This window comes from Grammomys surdaster, unplaced genomic scaffold (assembly GCF_004785775.1).
Source record: "Grammomys surdaster isolate TR1022 unplaced genomic scaffold, NIH_TR_1.0 126389, whole genome shotgun sequence".
Lineage (NCBI taxonomy): Eukaryota > Metazoa > Chordata > Mammalia > Rodentia > Muridae > Grammomys > Grammomys surdaster.
Window position 1 is genome coordinate 1 of NW_021621183.1, and position 1021 is coordinate 1021.

Here is a 1021-nt window from a genome sequence, read left to right on the forward strand (position 1 = left end):
CTTAAGCAGGATTCACTACTATTTTTAAATTCTCATTTGAAAATATCCCTATATAAGAGAAATATTGTTTCATGCTGAATATAGCAGCACATGCCTTTAATCCCAGCACTCTGGAGGCAGAGGCAAGTAGATATGTGTGGGTTCAAGGCCAGCCTGATCTGATCTGCATATGAAGTTCCAAGCAAGCCAGGGCTACATAGAGAAACCCTGTCTCAAAACTGAACAAACAAACAAAAAATTTCTATTTTGGCAACCTTTGCAGAAAACGTCTCTTTCTCTCTCTCTCTCTCTCTCCCTCCCTCCTTCCCTCTCTCTCTCTCTCTGTTTATGTATGTGTGTGCGTACGTGCGTGCATGGGTGCGTGTGCCTGTGCGTGCATGTGTGCATGCGTGTGTGTATGTGTGTGTGTTGTTGCCTGAATGTATGTGCACCATGAGCAGATCAGAAGAAGACCTCAGGTCTCCTGGAACTGGAGTTATGGATGGTTTGAGGCTCCATACAAGTGCTGGGGACCAAACCTGGTTCCTCCGAAGAGCAACAAAGGCTCTTAACTGATGAATTGTCTCTCCAGCACATCGATCTGAATTCTTGACTCTGCTCTAAGCAGATTCCAATGTGAGGGTCCCTTTCTCTTCCCATCCCCAAGTCTCTTTTTCTGAGTAGTGCTGCTGTATAGCATTTATGTACAGGGTCTATGCTGTCGTGTCCCATGTCTTTTGTGTGTATATGTGTGTGTGTGTGTGTCATGTCTTTTAAGTACATGATTAACACTGGAATTTCTGGGTCACATCTTAAGTCTATTTTAATCTTCCAGAGAAATAGTCAGTATATTTTTATCATCCCCCAGATTCTTCCTAATACTTTTATTGTTGTTGTTTTGTTTTTTGAGACAAGGTTTCTCTGTGTAACAACCCTTGCTGTCCTGGAACTTGCTTTGTAGACCAGGCTGTCTTTAAACTCACAGAGATCTGCCTGCCTCTGCCTCCTGAGTTCTGGGAGTAAAAGTGTGTGCCACCACACA